This window comes from Papio anubis, chromosome 7 (genome assembly GCF_008728515.1).
Source record: "Papio anubis isolate 15944 chromosome 7, Panubis1.0, whole genome shotgun sequence".
Taxonomy (NCBI): domain Eukaryota; kingdom Metazoa; phylum Chordata; class Mammalia; order Primates; family Cercopithecidae; genus Papio; species Papio anubis.
Window position 1 is genome coordinate 37,918,689 of NC_044982.1, and position 19,892 is coordinate 37,938,580.

The window sequence follows — 19,892 nt, forward strand, 5'->3', positions numbered from 1 at the left end:
TCACATGGAAATGTGCTAGGTGAAGTAGGGGTTAGCTGGGGAAAGGAAGGGGTTGATCCCCAGGCAAGAGGGCACAAGGTGGGTGAGACAGAGCTTGGAGGCACTGAAGGTAGGGCACAGAGGGATTATCCAGAGGCACTGAAGGTAGGGCACAAGGATGACTTGAGATGGGCTGGTCAGTGGACAGGAACCTGTCAAACAGGGTCTCAAGGTCCTTTTACCCTGCGTCCTAGCCCTCCAGAGCTCAGGAGCCGAATGGATCTGGCTGTTTAACACCTTGGTTCACCAATTCTTTTGGAAGATCCTAAAATGAGGTAGAAGTAGTTAAGCCAAGACAGCTTTGAAACATACAACTGGAATACCAGGAATACCAGGACCAGAGTGGCTGAGTTTCCCAGAAGTTCATTCTGTTCAGGTTCCAACGGGGCCTCCTCCACCATCCAGTCCACCTACAGTGCTGGGCATGCAGCATGCCAGGCGGCCCCACAGAAACACCTTGCACTGGGGTCCTCCTGCCTGCTGTGAACAGTGACCCTAGCAGTGCTCATGGTTAATATTGTTGTATCTCCCCATAAAAAGACTACTGGGTGGGAAGATCCCAGATGGATGTGACTTCCTGGGGCTACCATGTCTGAGCCTGGTGGGATATGAGCACTGTGGACACCTCTTTTTATGCGAGGTCTGGCCTGAGGTGCAGGATCTGCGAAGCGAGAGGACCCTGCCGGCACCCGGCCTCTGAGTGGCTCAGTGGGAGGAGGGGCGTCCTGGGTGCTGGGGGTGCCTGGTGCAGGCCCCCACTTGGCCTTCTCAGTCCCTCTCAGAGTTTGCCAGGAAGTGACACCATAGTAGACTCAATCCTTCTTCAGGCCTCAATCCCGGGGCTTCAGAAATAGCTAGAAATTGGCTGGGTAAGCAGGCGGTGGCTTATATGGAAAAAGAGGCCCCTTGGCAGCTGCCCCCTGTGTTTGTGGGGCTGTGTCCTGCCTCTGTCCCTAATAAGTATGATCCGCATTAGCACTTTCACCTCTTACAGTCTCAGTTTCCTTGTCTACAAAATGAGAATAGTGCCTATTTCAAGAGATGACTGTGAGGATTGGATGAAGGTGATTCTATTAAAAGGGTGTCTGGCATAAGTGGTTGCTGAGTGGCCACAGTCATTTCTCTCCTACCTGTCCTGTGGACTCCAGCACCTGAGCGTTCATGACTGGCATGCGCCCTCCCCTCTGTGCAGGGGAGCTGTGCACAGAGCCTTAAAGAACCTCCCAGGGTGGCAGTCACAGGTGAGGGAGGGCATCAGGCGCCAGTGGAGCTGGAAGGCTCAGCCTCGGTGTGGTCATCTCCCTCCTAAATTTCAAGGGACAGAAAAGGTCCTCCTGCTCTTTGCTTGGTGTCTCCCAAATCACCTTTCCTTCCTGACACTGGAAAACCAAATCCACAAGCACAGGTGACAGCTGCAGAGGGCTCCTCTTTCCATGTAAGCCACTGCCAGCTTAGCCAGCCAATTGCTAGCTATTTCTGCAGCCCTGGATGGAGGCCTGGAGGAGGATGAAGTCTGGCTATGGGGTTACCTCTTGACCCTAAACCCATGCTCACAATCACCACACAGGCTGCCTTTCAAAAGTTTATTTTCAGGGGAGTCACAGAACAGCAGGTGGAGACCCCTAGGAAGAGGAAGCAGCTGGGGTGGGCTCCAGAGGGGTATGGGTCAGGGAATAACCTCAGAGGAGAATGAGCTGCAGAGTGGTGGCCTGGCAGAGGCACCCCTGTACCCCTCACCTTCCCTCCTCCCCCACTCTTGTTCCCTGCATCGTGAACACCATTCCACCGGCTCCCAGGGCCCACCCGGCTGACCACGTGCTCGCCACTTGGCTTCCAGGCTGGTCAGGGCTGGAGGAGGGTAGGAACCCTGAGACACTTGGTCCTGGGAGGTTGGGGGTTGGGGCATGGGAAGGGACAGAGCCAGGCTGTGACAGAGGATGGAGGGCTTGAGTGACTGATGGAACAGGTTAGGTGGGGCAGCCCTGAGGACTGTCCCCCTGAGGAGAGGGGTTCTGAGCAGCAACCTCGCTGTCCAGGGCCCAGCAGTGAGGGAGGCGTGGCCTGAAGCTTGGATTCTGGCTGCGGAGGGCTTGTCGGGCTTGCTTGCTGAGGCCCAGGGCCTCTCTGGGAATGAAGGAATGCCTCCTGCTCTGGAACACTGAGGCCTGACAATTTTCCCTCTCAGCAACATTTACTTCTCTGTAAAACAGATTGTTATAAGCTCCTCGGGAAGTTTGTTGGATTTGGTGCCTGAGTTCACAATCTCCTGGGGTGGACAGAGGGTTTGGTAGAAGAATTAGGTGTGAAGATGGATGGGAGAGCAACGTGGAAGCTGGCTGGGAAGAGCCTGAGGTATTCCAGTCAGGGTTCTGTCTCTCTGTCTGTGTGTGTGTGTGTGTGTGTGTGTGTGTGCGCGCGCGTGTGTGTGTCTGTCTGTCTCTGTCTCTGTGTGTGTGTGTGTGTCACTCTCTGTTGGGGTGGGAGAGACCTCTAGCTCTTAGGATCATTGCCTGTCATGGCCTAACCCTATTCCCCACTCTATTTTTGCTAACGTAATTACTGTTTCCTTTGTATGATTTTTTTTTTTTTTTTTTTTTTTTACTTCAGTCCAATTCCAGGCCTCTTTGTTTAAAACAAAACAAAACAGTGCTCTCTTTGGCAGCACATGTACTAAAATTGGAACAATACAGAGAAGATTAGCATGGCCCCTGAGCAAAGAAGACACACAAATTTGTGAAGCATTACATATTTTTTAAAATAAAAAAGTAAAAAAACAAAACAAAATAAAGCTTTCAAAACTTAACATTTCTGTGACGTCTCCCTGAATCAGTGTAAACAGCCATGGCATTGGGTGCTGCCTGATGGTGAAGCTCTTCAGGCCTTGGAGACTGTTCTGCAGGTGTCTCTGGACATTCTTTTTTTTTTTTTTTTTTTTTTGAGTTGCAGTCTCACTGTGTTGCCCAGGATGAAGTGCAATGGTGTAATCTCAGCTCACTGGAACCTCTGCCTCCTGGGTTCAAGTAATTCTCCTGCTTTAGCCTCCAGGGTAGCTGAGACTACAGGCATGCGCCACCACGCCTGGCTAAGTTCTGTATTTTTAGTAGAGACAGGATTTCACCATGTTGGCCAGGTTGATCTCGAACTCCTGATCTCAAGTGATCTGCCTGCCTTGGCCTCCCAAAGTGCTGGGATTACAGGCATGAGCCACCATACCTGGCCATCTCTGGGACATCCTTGAGTATCCCACATCTGTCTGCTACTGTTTGGGCCTGTCATTCTTTGATCAGTAGATATGGCAATGTGTCATCCAATAACTGATCCCTTACCAACTTTTTGGTTTTTTTCTGAAATGGAGTTTTGCTCCATCACCCAGGCTGTAGTGCAGTGGTATGATCACAGAACACTGCATCCTCAACCTCCTAGGCTTAGCCACCCGAGTAGCTGGGACTAGAAGCACACACCACCACATCTGGGGACAAAAAACATTATTTTTATAGATGTAGGATCTCACTATGTTGCCCAGGCTAGCTTTGAACTACCGGGCTCAAGCAGTCCTCTTGTTTCAGGCTCCTGAGGTGTTGGGATTATAGGCATGAGCTACCAAGCCTGGCCCCTTACCAGCTTTAAGTTCTTCAGTTATCTGTTGGTTTTTCCCTCTGCAGATAAGAAATCTTAATTCCCATAATTAATTTTATAACCCAATCAACACAACTTCTTTTGAAATCACTGCATCCATCTCTCCTAAGTTTTCAGAGTCTCCATTTTATAACAAGTGGCTAAGCCCTGAGTACATAGAGACTGATGAAAAGATTGCATGGTTTATCTCTGCCTCTCTGCTTAGATTCCTGTTTAATAATCATTAAATCTCTCACGTGTCACTTCTATTTGCAGTTTACGGAGCACCACCATGTCCCTTATCTCAGGCCATCAGCCCTTCTTGGTGATCTTATTATTTCCACTGATTCAGGTTAAGCTTGGCTTTATTTAGATCATCTTTATTATACCTGTGGGTAGGTTTTGTAAGCAGGCCCTAGCACAGGTTCAGTTGTGGGTTTCCTTTTAAAAGGTCAGTGTGAAACAGGAAATGTGACTAAGAAAATCTTCTTCCTCCATGAAGCCTCACTTCGTTAACTGGAAGAAAAGCTCCTATCCCGTTTCCCCCCAAACTTACTCATGGCCCAGACACATTTCAAAACAGCACGTATTTCCCAAAACACTGACATGTGCATTCTAAGGCTCGTGTGTGCGGTGAGTAGTTCTTTGTCAGGTTCGCTCTGTGAAGGGGCCCTGTCGTCACACCAGTCACTGTTCTTCAGAGAGCTGAGGATGTGCAGGGGCCTGAGGGACCTGGAAACCTGGTGGCTGAGCAATGAGGAGGGTGGAACTCATGGTTGGAACAGTTGGCCATTCTCACGCAGATAGGGGCAGAGCCAGAACGGGAATCCAGGTCTCCCGACTCCCTGGCCACATTAACCCAAGTAAACCCATATCTACCTCTTTAGCTTCTGGAGGCCCCTGCATCTTTCTCCTTGTGGGACACAAGCCAGGTACAGTTGCAGGGTGGACATGTGGTTTCCAAACAGGATGCTGGGGAAATTAATCTGGGATTCCTGACTGGGGTTCTTCAGGAGGCAGTGGTGGCTCCCCTGTAGATCATGTGGTTTGCGACCTTGTTTCAGTTTTCTTATCTATAAAGTAGAAAAATAATAGTACTTATGATGAGGTAAAGATAAATGAATACACATAAAACACTTAGAGCAGTCTTGGTGTGTGATCACCCCATAAGCATTAGTGATTATTATTCTGGTGGGTTGGTTAGCTTTCCTCCGTTCTATTCAGTTCAATGAGGGTTCGGCACCAACCATGGGCTTTGCCGGGACTGTGAAAATGGCCACATTGAGGCTCCACCTTAACCCTGGCCAGTCTCCCAACAGCCAGCCATTTGTCTTAAGAAGAGCTGAAGGAAATAATCGAATGGTGCAATGCAAAGTCAACACTGATGGGACTGAGGGGCATCTTTTCGGATAAGACGTGCAGTGGGGAGCCCACCTCTGAGTTGGCCTGTTTCCGGTCTCGTGCGCTGCTCACTCCTCACAGACTCTGAGTGAGTGGCATGGTGGGCCCAGAGTCAATTCTGGCTTGGCAATGGATACTGTTACCGAGGGCGTGGGTTGAGGCGCAGGAGCTTGGGGCTCCAGATGCTTGGAGTAAATGCGAAAAGGGAGTGTGGGATGATGTGAGTGGGAGCTGTGGATGGGTTCAAGGGTGCTGAGTCCTGGCTTGACTCACCCTTCCAGCTTCTGCTCTAACTCTCAGTGCCTTTGTCTGCATGCTGGGAAATCCCTGGGTGCCGGGTTAAACCCTAACCCTAAAAGGCACGTAGACACTTCTCCTGAGCTTTGAGTTGCTTCATTCTGCCCAGCAGCTTCCTGAAAATGTAGTCTTGCCACACCAGAGGAAGGATGGACCCGTAGCTGTGGGGGACCCTGTGTCAGCAGGAGTGAGCTGGGGCTGCAGCAGCACATGTGAGCAACTTAACAGGGCTGATGGTTTTTCAACAAATTTTTAAAAATTAGAAAAATATTTAAAATTTTTGTGGGGACGTAGTAGGTGAGTATAGTTATGAGGCACGGGAGATATTTTGATACATGCATACAATGTGTAGTAATTGCACCAGGGTAAATGGGGTGTCTGTCACTTAAAGCTTTTATCCTTTGTGTTACAAACAATCCAGTTATACTCTTTTTGTCATTTTTAAATGTATTTTTAAATTCAGTTATTATTGACTATAGTCACCTTGTTGTGCTATCAAATACCGGATCTTATTCATTCTTTTTGCTCTTGTCGCCCAGGCTGGAGTGCAGTGGCTCAATCTTGGCTCACTGCAGCCTCCGCCTCCCAGGTTCAGGAGATTCTCCTGCTTCAGCCTCCCGAGTAGCTGGAATTACAGGTGCACACCACCCTGTCTGGCTAATTTTTTTGTATTTTTAGTAGAGATGGGGTTTCACCATGTTGGCCAGGCTGGTCTCGAACTCCTGACCTCAGGTGATCCACCTACCTCAGGCGTGAGCCACTGTGCCTGGCCAAGATCTTATTCATTCTTTCTAACAATTTTTTTTTGTAGCTATTAACAAGGCTGAAGTTTTAATACAGCTTACTTTTATTGCACACGCCGTGCATTATGCACCAGTCTGTGTTCTTCCAATGCTACCAGGAACCTCTTGCCTTTGTATCAGTTCATAGTTGTCCTCTTCTCCAACTGCCTGTGTGTCTGGGTCAGGGGTCCTCTTTTATCGAGTGGAGCAGATGTGCCCAGGTACAGAGAAATGCTTTGTGCTATTGTCTGCCAGGCAGGAGCATTTTCTTTTCTCAAATATTCTTGGTAAATAGGTGAGCAGTCTTTACCTGAACACACTGGGTGTCATATGCCCCAGCCCTAACTTGAATGTATGGGCTTGCTGCAAGTGGGTGATTCCTTAGACCTTTGCTCTGTCCCTAGACGGGATCACAATAGTCCTTACATTCTTAATGGGTCCCTATCTGGAATCCATTTGATCTTAAAATAAAATGGCAGTGGAACAAATTTTTCATTAATTTCTAGCTAATTTGCAATGAAATTAGATTTCTGAGTATAAGGAATATTTTTTAGGGAATAAACTTATAAGCGAGGTTGCTAGGTGTTTCCCATTGATTAGCCTAGTGTTTAAAAGTATAATGTCTTGATTTTCTGGTTTCTTACTTTTTTGAGTTCCCTCACTTTTCTTCCAGAGTTCCTTATGCAGGTCTGGAAAACAACAACAACAACAACAGCAGCAGCAGCCACCACCACTAGCAGCAGCAGCAGCAGCAGCAGCAAGAGAAAAGCAGGGGTTAGTTTGGGGGGTTGAAATGGGAAAAAGTAGACATTTCCAGCTCCCAACATCTTATTTCCCAAGTATCTTCAGAGCCCTAGAAAATGGCTCGGAGCTGCCTTTGCAGTTTTGAAGCTGCACTTGGGTTCCCATCAGCCCCTGGGCCTCCGATTGCAGCCTGGGGAGCACCTCTGCACTCCCAGCCTCCTGGGCATGGGTTAGGGTGAAGATGTTGTGCAGTGAGGGGTGGGAGCCTCACACCCTAATAGAGCCAAGCCGGCCACACTGCCTGTCTTTCCCAATTAGTTCCCCAAAGGGAACAAAGCCTTATTTCTTCCCTCCCTTAGTTCCCAGGCACTGGTTGGGGAAAAACAATCCTTGGCAGCTCAGGGGTTAAAAATAAAACACAGCGAGGGGGAAAACAAGCCGGGCAGCTGCAGCGGCTCCTCAGAGCCCACTCCAGGCTAAACAGAGGCCCCAGCAACTCCTTGGAGACTTGAACCCTGGGCGATGGAATTTTCCCTTGCATGAAGGCTATTGTCCTCTGGAAAGGGCCAGGGCCAGAGGAGGGCCTGGGGAGCACTGATCTCCCGAGCCCACAGCCAGGGAGCTCCTGAGAGCCCAAGGGCTCGGTCCCACCCAGCTGGGTTTGGGTGAAAAGGCAACGGGGGTGCAGCCCACCCCTCCCCCTTTGGGAAAAAGGGAGGGCTTGGACTTCCAAAGGCCTGGGTACCAGTTGTTGCCCCACTCCTCAGCCCAACCAGCTAGTCACGGATGGAATAAAAGGCTTGGTTCCCTTGGCAACTGAGGGGACTACAGTTTTTCACAGAGTACAAGATGGGTTGGGGAGGAAGGGAGGTGAAAGTGAGGGATGGGGGAGGTTTGCAGGAGGAGGGAGGAAGGGGGGAGGGGCAGCCTGTTTACCAGTGATGTTTGAGTTTGAGTCTCAAGGGAACCTTTTGTAGGTTCTGGCCTGGGAAATGCACAGGATCCCCTGAGTGTGGGAGGTGCTCTTAACTGCTTCTCAGTTTTGAGTCACCATTGGAGGTCTCTGGTTCATGGTGGAAATGTGATTGTTGTAGGCCTCATGCTAACCTCATGGACAGCTCAGGAGAGTTAAGCAGAGTCTACCTTTATAGGTGACTAGGCCTGGCCCTGTTTTATAACTGGAGACCCCTGGAAGTGTTGATAGATGCTTGAGCCCATAGAGAGCTATTTGTGAAGCAGAGATTAGAATAGCAGGCGCCTGTCTCCTGGGTCTGATCTCAATGGACTAGACAAGGCTATTTTTAATATCAAGCAGAAGAGTTGCTGAAATGTAGACAAAGTGCAGAACCTGGGCTGATTTTGTCTCAAGCACAAGACTTTGTGAGAGGAGCTTAAAAATCTATCCATGTACTGAACAGATACATTTAGCTTCAGTGAAAGCAAGTGATAAGGGACGGGAGACTTTGTCCCAAAACTTTGGGATGAGAGGTCCCCACATGTTGTCACTAGCACGGAGGTGTACGAGAGACTTGGTATAATCCTCTCTGAGGCTTTAGATGGTCAGGGCTGCCCACCTGGCGTTGATAGAAGCACCTTTTATTGCTGCCATTAAAAGTGTGGCATTTGCCAAATGAAAAGAAAGGAAGCAGAGTGAATCTGTTGATATGGTGGTTTAAGAAGAGAGAATAGTGTAAACCAACACACTGTTCAAGAGTCTGAAAACGATTTTTTTAACAAATGGAAAACAGAACCCCAGACCCCTATCTGGTATAGCAAGGAGTTCTTGGAGATGATGAGAATGGGGTTCATGGCTGCTTTGGTGGAAGGGCTTGCTTGGTTCTTCTGCTTTTGCCGGGGTACCTGGGAGTGGGACGGGGGTGTTGGGGGAGAGGTCACTGTGTTTTTGTGAGGGGGTGACGAGGGTCATCACCGTGAAGTACTTCCTCATGCACACCAGGGTCAGTTCCTTCAAAGCCTGGCTCCGATGGTGGGTCTCATCTGAAAGACACAATTTGAGGAAACCTAGAGGGCAACTCCTAAGATGAGGAAACACCTGGATGGCAGGTCTCTGATAAGGAAACAATCCTGAGACACAACTGCAGCTGCTTTGCAGGCATGACTTATGGCCAATCAGATGACCATCTGCTTTAATCATCATAACCAAATAGAAATAATAAAAAGATCAAGGAATCACTTATCACCTAATTAATTTACTTACTGACTGGTGGGTTGGCAGAGAAACAAGTCTGGGCAATGTAGAATAACAAGCTACTTAGAAAATATGCAGAGAGGCCAGGCGCAGTGGCTCACGCCTGTAATCCTAGCACTTTGGGAGACTGAGGAGGGCAGATCACGAGGTCAGGGGTTCGAGATCAGCCTGACCAACATGGTGGAACCCTGTCTCTACGAAAAATACAAAAAAAAAAAAAAAAAAAAAATTAGCCGGGCGTGGTGGTGTGCACCTGTAATCCCAGCTACTCAGGAGGGATTCAGGAGAATCACTTGAACCTGGGAGGCTGGTTCTCAGGAGGCTGAGGCAGGAGAATCACTTGAACCTGGGAGGTGGAGGTTGCAGTGAGCCGAGATCACGCCACTGCACTGCAGCATGGGCGACAGAGTGAAATTCCCTCTCAAAAAAAAAAAAAAAAAAAAAAGAAAAAAAGAAAAGAAAAAAAAGAAAACAGAAAATACGCAGACAATGGCAACCCAGGGAAGAGAAACTCACGTGAGCTCACCTCTGCGCTCTCGAGCTCATATACATTCATGTAAGTTTCAAGACAATTCAGTGAGGTTGGTGTGATTATTATTCTCATTCTGTAGATGAAAAAAGCTGAGGCTTGGGTGGGTTAACTAACTTGAGCAAGATCACAGGGTTGGAGGTGGTGAGCACTGGGTTTTGAATGCTATCAGATTTATCCTCAATCTTTACAGCAGCCTATAGTCAGAAAAGCATTTTCAGATCTGAAATTTCACTTGACTCTTAAAACCACTTATGGCAGGAGGTGATTCCCATTGACAGCCACAGAAGCTGAAGGTCATGGAGTTTAAGTGACATGTTCCAATCACAAGACTCTATGTGGCAAAGCTATGACTGCTCTGGGACTTTTCACACGATGGCCTGTTTCCTGATCTCAAATTCCATTCTCAAATATCCAGGAACATTTTTTTGATTTGTTTGTTTGTTTGTTGGTTGAGATAGGGTCTCACTCTGTTGCCCAGGCTGCAGTCCATTGGCACAGTCACAGCTCCCTGTAGCCTCTCAACCTCCTAGGCTTCAGCAATTTCCAGCCTCAGCCTCCACAGGCTAGCTAGGACCACAGATACGCCTTTTAAAATTTTGGGTATAGATAGGGTCTTGCTACATTACCCAGGCTGGTCTTGACCTCATCCAGGAAGACTTTGATGTCTGCCATTCACTCATACATATATTTATTCAGCCATTCAACTAATATTTGCCAAGCACCTGTCATGAACAGGGCATCAAGGGAAATGGAAAACACACTAGATTTTTAAGAAGGCCCTGTGAATAAAAAGAGTCTTATAATCTTACCGTCTGTGTCTGCCCTCACAGTTATCAGTGGAAATTTTCCAAAATCAATGTGCTAACCAATGTGTTTTCTTTCATAAACCGACACACTTACAATTGAGGAACTAAAATGTTAAGAACTATTGAATCACGAACATTCTCTGAACACCTTACACCTTAAAATGGAGGTAATAATTCAGTAAGGTTTGGATGGACTCACGATGACACCTCAGTGGGACACTTCCAGTTCCTGGAGACAGAGGAAAAAGAGTTTTGGCCAAGGCTGCCTTTGGCTGTCCACATTTGCTCAGACGCTCAACCTAACTAGCATTCCTGTCTCCCCCCACCGTCCCTGCAGACTCTATTGTGAAGGGGCCCCTCCCATGGTCAAGCTTCCTCCCATATCTGATTTTATGGCCCAGCTACTTCCTGGACAGGGCCAAACACTTAACAGATGCCTAGACTTGTATGGGTCCACGTCAGTGCGTATGCTGGTCATATTTCCTACACACCCATCCATGCAGAATCACACATTAAACATGATTTCTCACACAGAACTTCCAGGGGGAAAACCTCATCCCCAAAGAGACAGAAGTTGCCAGAATATGTACAGGGAGGCAAAAAGCACTTAAAAACAGGGGAGCATGGTCATTTGCCCTGGAAGAGCATGCAGTGTTGGGAGAGCTGATGAACAAAATTTCCATCCCTCTCCATTCATCATTCATCAGTAAGTCATGCAGGTCAAGGTGTAGAGGGAAGGGGAAGAGGGCAGAGAGAGGAGAAAAGGGAAAAGAAGTTGTTGTTGTTGTTGTTGTTGTTTCTTTTAGAGATGGGGTCTCACTATATTACCCAACCTGGCCTCAAATTCCTGAGCTCAAGTGATACTCCCACTTCAGTCTCCCAAATAACTGGGACTACACGTGTGAGCTACCACACCCAGAGAGCTATGGAGTTTCCATTATAAGGAAAATGAAGATGACAAAGGAATGCTGGGGACAGGCTTTTGAAGGGAAGAGATCAACTCAGGCTGAAGTGCAATGGCACAATCACACTTTAAATGAGTACATTTTTAAATTTGTGAATTATATCTCAATAAAGAGATTTTAAAAATAGATACCACAAACCTCACACATTTAAAACATACAGGATATGGCATACAAAAAATAGATGGGACATACTTAAACTAAAAAAAAATTACTTATTATTCATCTGAAATTAAAAGTTAACCAGATGTCCTATATTTTATCTGGCACTCCTACCTCCCCAGCCCTCAACACCCAAAGCTCTTTGAATTTGTTTTCATTTTCTGTCCATATGAAGTACCTCTTGGGGCAAAGAGCTTCAAGGTTTATTATCCTCTTTGTGAAGCAGTGCCATGCTTTGTCTTCACTTCTCCTAAGTGTCCCCTTCCCACATATTTCAGAAAACGGTGTATTTCTGCTGGGCTCGTTTTCTCCTTAATGCTATGGAGGTCCATGCTCAGCATCGGGCTTCCCAAACAGAAATATGCTGGACACATCAGACAATTTTTTCTTGGCCAACTCATCCCTCCATCCCTTCTTTATGGTTGCCTTTTTTCAGGTCTCTTGTTAGGAACTCATGAGTGAGTAACATCCAACAGACCACCAATCCAGATGTGATGGCCCAAGGGGATTCAATATTGGTGGGGGGAAAACTCCCTGAGGGTTTTCCAGGTCCTGTCCTAAGAACCAAGTGCTTAAGAAGCACATTCACAATGGAGGAAAGCCACACCATAGCATAAATTCATTTGCTATATGGAGTCTAAATTTTGCCTTTTTCCATTTCATGTGATGTGGGGGGTGTGTGTGTGTGTGTGTGTGTGTGTGTGTGTGTGTGTGTACGTGTTGTGGTTTTTGTTTTTTGCCTGTTTGTTTTTGTTAGCCTGATAACAATCCAGCAGAACAACTGAGAGGATGGTGGAGCGAAGGCAGGTAACATGGTTTGGCTCTGTGTCCCCACCCAAATCTCGTCCTGATATAATTCCCACATGTTGTGGGGAGGGACCCAGGGGGAGATAATCTGAATCATGGTGGTGGTTTCCCCCACACTGTCCTCAAGGTAGTGAATAAGTCTCACGAGATCTGATGGTTTTATCAAAAGTTTCCACCTTTGCATCTTCCTCATTTTTCTCTTGCCACCGTCATATAAGAAGTGCCTTTCGCCTCCCACCATGGTTCTGAGGCCTCTCCAGCTGTATGGAAGTGTAAGTCCAATTAAGCTGCTTTTTATTCTGAGTTTTGCATGTGTCTTTATCAGCTGCGTGAAAATGGACTAATACAGCAGGTGAGAAGGATCACAGTGTGGTCTTCTGGATGCTTTTAGTGCAAGAGAATGAATACACAATGAAGATGGTGGTTGTGTTAGGAGGGCGGAATTATGACTTTTATTCTCTCTTTTCTGTTTTCCAAACTTCATATCATATAGTTCTCTAAAGATAAATAATTTGAAAGAGTGCTTACATTTTCATTTAAAAAATATAAGGCCTCACAGTTAAAACTGACTACTAAAAGAAAATATTGCATTGTAAAATAATCAAAGTATGTAAATGCTTTATAAATTTTATATACTATTTTCTGAGTAACTTTCCCATGGTTCCCTTGTTCCATGCTACATGGTAGCATTGCTGGAACTGGAAGTCAGGTATGCCAGTCTCAAAACCCAGGCCCTTCCCATTATATCACATCAGACATGTACCAGCTGGATCTCGTGAAAGTGTGATCTGTTCAAGAGTCACATGGATTTCAGCAGTTTATTACCAAATTATTTATGCTTGGATATCTAGCATTGCCTATCTACACAATAATTATTTTCATAATATTGATTCTTGTGCACAAAATCCCTGCAGTCTATGAATGAATCGGCAAGGAACAGTCAATTACCTAATAATAGCTACTGTTTCCTGGATGCCATGGGCCAGGTACCAGAATTAAATTTGAACTTCATTTACCTAATTTAATCCTTGCAATAATTCTGAGGAAGATTTCAGCCCCATTTTATAGATGAGGAAATGGAGATTCAGCGATATTAAGATCACACAGTAAGTTTTTACAGGCTGAGATTCAGAAAATCCTAATTAGGTACAACTCGTTTTATCATATGCTAATATTTAAAACATTCAACCATACCAGTTGAGAGTAGTAGCCTTCCTTCTCTAAGCAGGGGGTAAACAGTTCTCACTTTTTGTGTGTGTTTGTTTTGAGACAAGGTCATGGTCACAAGCTCTGTGCCCAGGCTGGAGTGCAGTGGTGCCATCACAGTCAACTGCAATCTCCGCCCCCTGGGCTCAAGTGTTCCTCTCACCTCAGTCTCCTGAGTAGCTGGGACCACAGGTACACGCCATCTGCGCCTGGCTATTTTCTGTATTTTGTTTTGTTTTGTTGTGTTTTTAGAGACAGAGTTTCTCCATGTTGTCCAGCTTGGTCCTGAACTCTTGGCCTCAAGTGATCTGCCTGCCTCGGCCTCCCAAAGTGCTGGGATTACAGGCATGAGCCACTGCGCCTGGCCTTTCACCTTTCTAAGAAACTTAAAAGGAGAAAATGTGGCCAGGCCTGGTGGCTCAAGTCTGTAATCCCAGCACTTTGGGAGGCGGAGGTGGGCCGATCTCCTGAGGTCAGGAGTTCAAGACCAGCCTGACCAACATGGAGAAACCCTGTCTCTACTAAAAATACAAAATTAGCTAGGCGCGGTGGCGCATGCCTGTAATCCCAGCTACTTGGGAGGCTGAGGCAGGAGAATTGCTTGAACCTGGGAGGTGGAGGTTGCAGTGAACCGAGATCGTGCCATTGCACTCTAGCCTGGGCAACAAGAGTGAAACTCCATCTCAAAAAAAAGAAAAGAAAATGAGAGGAAATACTTGAATCATCCTTAGAGTTGACCTAACCCTTTAGATGCCTACAATTAAACTGGGAAGCAAATTTCTGAAGGAGCCACAACTTCCAAATCTTCCTCATGCACCTGTTAAACCACCCTTCTCTCAGTGTCCTTGAGGGTTTGTATTGTGAAGGCTGTGGAGGAAATCTGCTTCTTTATTTCTTCCCCTGCCTTGGGAGGATCATTTTCCATATTAAACAGAGCATCATACATTCCTGAGAATGCCTCTCCCACAGACTTGTTTTGACAACCAGGAGGGAGGATGGGAGGAGACTTGTAGAATGGGCTGCACAATAACCCAAGAAGATCAAGGAAAGCCCTTTCCAAAACAAAGGTTGATCATTTATAGTTCCCTCTCAATCTGGGCTTCTCAGAGAGTGCATTAATCAAAGGGGAAACACCTGGCTCTCTAATGCCCTTCTTGCTTGTCAGAGGCGTGCTTCAAGGCTTTCATCACGCTGATGGTGACCTTCTAAGTCCGTGTTTCTGGTCAAAGGTTTGTGTATGTGTTTCACTGACTGGGTTGAGCATTTATCAACCATTATTGGTATTTCATAACCATTCCCTGGGTGTTGTAATTAGAACTCTTTTGCATTCTCAAGTTTTGATATATGATTTTTAAAAACAGAAGACTTTGGTTTTAAAATCATGCAATTCCCTCCTTTGTGGGTTTGCACAGAAACGTAAGAAGAAATTGGAGAGAAGGGTTTCTTCTGGGACTTTTACTCACAATGCCTTCTTTCCAGAAAGCTCCATTTAGCATTATTTTGGCAATTGGTTTTAGCATAAGTTACAGATTCTCCTTCAAATAATTAAAAACTGTTTACATCTTTGGGGTAGGCATTACTCCCTGTTTTGTAAGCAAGGAAAAATTATTGCCTAAAATCTTAGTGATTTTGCCTCCCTACCAGAAGTAGTGCTTTTATCATTACGTAGCAAGAATATCTGTACAGATCTATTTGGCAAAGATTTTATTCAAAGGTCTGGGTGCTGATTAACACTGCCTGGCCCAATGAACAATGGGTGTAACCTGGGCTTGATAAACCAAATAAGACCTTTGTCTTGTTTTGCTGGCTGCTCAGAAGCACCTCTACCATAAAATCATTGTGCCTCCAGGGAGAGACCTTGTTTATTTTTTTCACCCCTGATAGATAGCTGAATACAAGTCGGGGTATTGATAGAAAAGGCTTCAAGGATGTGCGTGTGCTTGGGAGGGTTTTATGTGTGTCTATACATGCGTGTGCACCTGCTCACAAGTAGACTACTTCCCACTGGGGTCTGGGCTGTGGGGAGTGGGATGGTGAAGCAGCTAGTTCACTGGCATGGCAGGTAGGGCTTGAACATGAATTGTACACATACGAGTATCCAGGTACTCGTCCTCACTGCCCTGGTTGGGCCACTTTGCCCAGATGGATAAGACCAGGACTAAGGAAGCTCTAGCAGTTTTCTGAACATAATACTGTACTATACTTATGGGTGCCTAGAAAATACTTAAGAGTTTGTGACTGGATTAGCAAGAACCCACCCATCTCCTGGGAAAACTGCTTGGGCTCACTCCAGATTGGGGTCAACAGTGTCACTTTTATTTCCTAAAAATACCCAAGCTTGTTAAAAACTTACAAAAAAAAAAAAAAAACCTCTTATCTGTTGGCGTACGACTTGCATCCCTCATCCACTGAACTTGCAAAGGTGTCACAGAAGCTTCATCTGTACCTTCGGGCAATCTCCGAGAATGGGTATGCTGCTCCAGCCCCTGCTGTGGATCTGGTTTTCAAGACGAGGGAAAGAAGCATTAGGAAGACCACACACCAGTGACTTGATGCCTGTCCTTGGCCAGGTTTTAGAATGGATTATTATATATTTGGAGGAAGTGAGAATGCTTGGTCTGGGGACAAAAGACTCAGAGGGGATGAGGCTTACAGCCTTAAAATACTCAAAGGGCTCTCACAGAGGAGAGGATATAGACTGATTCAAACTGTGCCTGAAGGGTGAAGTTTCCAGAAGGACTATTTTGGTTCAACATAAGAATGACTGTCTAACAACCACCCAACAATGGGTGGAAAACTTCCTTAGAGGTGCTGAGAAAGGGCCCAGGCTTACGACCGTTCAAGCAGAGGACAGCAGGGATGTTGTAATAAGAATTCCAGCAGTGGGCTCGAGGTTCAACTGATGACCTCCAAGGTTCCTTCCAGCTCTAAGATTGGATGATTCTATATCTGTAATTTTCCATTTCCCTATTAAGAAGAAATTTTCCACATTGAAAATTGTTTTAGTGTTTGATAAAAGCTGTGGGATGATTTTTGCTTTTGTTGACTTTAACAGGGAGCTTACTCCTTTGCCCCAATGGCTTAACAAGACATAAACACATCAGTGATATTTATTGGATGGGAGAGAGAGGCGTTTATTGTTGGGTGGGAAAGTCCTGCTTGCTTACATGGGGACTGGCATGGGGGAGTTGGGAACTCCAAATCTTGCCTCACATTGTTTCTGAAATTCCTCTGCCCAAAGGACCTGGGCATTTTACCCCAGTTCTGCCTAGTGGGTGCAGCAGAGGTGTCTGGAGGCTGACCGACATTTCACCAATCACCTTGGTAGTTCTCATAGATCCTCCCAACCCCTACAATTCCGTGTCCACGGCACAGAGCCCTGTATAATGTGATGACCCTAAGGAACCTTCTGAAACACTTACCTCACACATGATCTCTCCCAACTTGAGGACAGAATACACTTTCTTTAACGATAACTGACCCTTTTTCAAATGCTCCTTCCATTAAGCTATCATAAAGAATATAAACGTTCTATTAAAAAAATAAAGAGAAAGTGTGTCTGGTGGCTCACGCCTGTAATCCCAGCACTTTGAGAGGTCAAGGTGGGCGGATCACTTGAGGCCAGAAGTTTGAGACCAGTCTGGATAACATGGTGAAACCTCGTCTCTACAAAAAATACAAAAATTAGCCAGGCTTAGTGGCATGCACCTCTAGTCCCAGCTACTCAGGAGGCTGAGGCAGGAGAATCTCTTGAACCTGGGAGGCGGAGGTTGCAGTGAGCCGAGATCTGCACTCCAGCCTTGGTTACAGAGAGTGACTCTGTCTCAAAAACCAAACAAACAAAAAGAGAAACATGAATTTAAACATCCCTTATATACTAGATTATAACTTCACCTGACTTTAACATTTAAATGGAAATTTCTTGTGTTTAGTATAGTCAATTCTTTGCCTTGAAGATTGACTGGTAAATTTTTTTTTTACACTTACTTTACTCCATCTCTTTCTTTATTGGATTAAGGATATGTTGCAAGGAGAATTCTAGGAGTTGAAAGTAAAATACTGTTAATTCAGAAATGAATAAATATGTTTATAGCAATGGATTTCTTACTAGTGTTCGATTAGTAGAGTGTGATCAAGGATCTGGGATAAAAGACCTCACCCTTGATGGGGCCCCCTGGAGCACCTCAATCCTTAGTTCTTCCAGCAACCACCAGGGAGAGTTGAGTATTACTTGTCAGATCCTTTCAGCTAAGTTTCAGACTGAAGGCAATGAAGAAAGGTACTCAACATGATTCGTTGCTAGAGAAACACAAATTAAAACCATAGTGCGATACCGTTATACACCAAAACTAAAACTTACCTGAAAAACTTTAAAAACTTAGGCTGAGCATGGTAGCTCATACCTGTAATCCCAGCACTTTGGGAGGGTGAGGTGGGAGGATCTTTTGAGGATAGAAGTTCGAGACTAGCCTGGGCAAGATAGTGAGACCCCATTTCTAAAAAATTTAAAAAATTAGCCAGGCATGGTGGTGCATGCCTGTAATCCCAGCTACTTGGGAGACTGAGATGGTAGGATCACTTGAGCCCAGGGAGGTTGAGGCTATAGTGAGCCATGTTCGTGCCACTGCACTCCAGCCTGGGTGACAGAATGAGATTGTGTCTCACTTAAAAAACAAAAACAGAAAGACTGATTTATTCAAGTGCCAAAGAAGATATAGAACAACTTGAAATGCTCATACATTACTGATGGGCATGTAAATTGGTACAACCACTCTGGAAAACTGTTTGGTAACCTCTACTAAAGTTAAAGATACTCCATGATCCAGCAATTCCATTCCTAGGTACAGACCTAAGAGAAATGAGTTCATATTTCTTCCAAAAGAAAGGTACAAGAGTGTTTTTGCAATTTTATTCATAATGACCCCAAGTTGGAACCGAAACAAATGTCCACTCATAAAAGAATTAATACATAGATTGCAGTATACTCATATAATGAAATACTACATAGGAATAAAAAGAACAAGCACCTGAAACCACTGATACCACAACATTTTTTGAGTGGAAAAAAGCTAGACATAAGAGCATATATTCTATGTTTTCATTTACATAAAGTTAAAGAACAGGAAAACCAGGCAATGTTGCTGCAGAACAGTGGTTACCTTGGGTAGGAAGACAGTGACTCAGAGGCAGGAGGAGGGAAATGTTCTATATTTAAATCTGTGTATATGTATCTTAGGTGTACACATTTGCAAAGACCGAGCTGCTAATATAAGATTAGTGCACTTCAAAACCACAAAGTGATACCATTTCACACCCACTAGAGTAACTAAAACAAAAGAGACAAGACGATAATAAGAGCTGATGAGAATGTAGAGAAATTGGAGCCCTCATATATGGCTGTGGGGCTGAAAAGTGGTGTTTCAGAAAACATTTTGGTACTTCCTTAAAAGTTAAGCATAAAGATGCCGTATGGTTGGCAATTCCATTCCTAGGTATATGCCCAAGATAATTAAACACGAAAATCTGTACATGAATGTTCACAGAAGCTTTATTCGTAATAGCCAAAAAGTGGTAACAACCCAAGTGTTCATCAGCTGACGAATGAATACACAAAATGTGCTGTGTCCATACAGTGGAATATTATTCACAATAAAAATGAAGTATTGGCACATGCTACAATATGGATGAACCTTGAACATGTTACGTTAAGTGAAAGAAGCCAGTCACAAAAGGCCATATAGTAAATGATTCCATTTGTATGAGATGCTCAGAATAGTGACAGAAAGTAGATTAATGGTTGCCAGGGGCTGGAGAGGATGAAATGGAGAGTGAGGGTTTTCTGGTGGGGGGCGGAGGGGTCTATGAACATGTTCTTAAATTAAGCAGTCATGAGATTTCTCTGTGAATATAGTATTATAAAAAAACACTGAATTATATACTTTTAAAGGGTGAATTTTATGGTCTGTGAATACTTCAATAAAGCTGTTATTAAAAGAAGATTATTAGACCTTACTGTATGTATTTACACCTCATTAAGAAGACAGAACAGTAAATTGTCAGAATTTAGAATTCTGAAAAATTTCAGAATTCTTCAATGGAAAATGACAAAACAGGGAAAGGGCATGGGTTGGTAATAAAAAGAATGGATATCAGTTTGAACAGCTACTCAAAGTGCCAGATACTTTATGTCCATTATTTCACTTAATTGTCAAGGACTCCTACAACACGTATATTCCCAATGAGCTCCTTCTGCAATTCACAAAGGTCGCCAAAGCTAGGACTTGGGGTTCAAAGGTGTCTCTGCTTCATCATCTTGTGCTGCCCTTCAGA

The 19,892-nt window shown here is 45.1% G+C and overlaps 1 non-coding gene across 1 annotated transcript; it reads left to right on the forward strand.

Annotated features, from left to right (window-relative positions):
• Positions 1 to 2,685: 2,685 nt before the first annotated feature.
• LOC116275977 lies at positions 2,686 to 2,792 on the forward strand. The gene has a single exon (XR_004185443.1). It is a non-coding gene; the product is annotated as a U6 spliceosomal RNA (small nuclear RNA).
• The last annotated feature ends 17,100 nt before the right edge of the window (positions 2,793 to 19,892 follow it).